The sequence below is a fragment of the Pygoscelis adeliae genome, unplaced genomic scaffold (genome assembly GCF_000699105.1).
Source record: "Pygoscelis adeliae isolate BGI_AS28 unplaced genomic scaffold, ASM69910v1 Scaffold69, whole genome shotgun sequence".
Classification (NCBI taxonomy): Eukaryota; Metazoa; Chordata; class Aves; order Sphenisciformes; family Spheniscidae; genus Pygoscelis; species Pygoscelis adeliae.
The window spans coordinates 5,854,417-5,854,632 of record NW_008825619.1 but is presented as its reverse complement, the minus strand read 5'-3'; positions in this window follow the sequence as shown (position 1 = coordinate 5,854,632).

The following is a 216-nucleotide window of genomic DNA, read 5'->3' as shown; positions in this document are numbered from 1 at the left end:
CAGGTGGGGTCTCTCCAGAGCAGAGTAGAGGGGCAGAATCACCTCCCTCGACCTGCTGGCCACGCTTCTTTGGATGCAGCCCAGGATACGATTGGCCTTCTGGGCTGCGAGGGCACACTGCCGACTCATGTCTGATTTTTCATCCACCAGTACCCCCAAGCCCTTCTCTATAGGGCTGCTCTCAATCCCTTCATCCCCCAGCCTCTATTGATACTG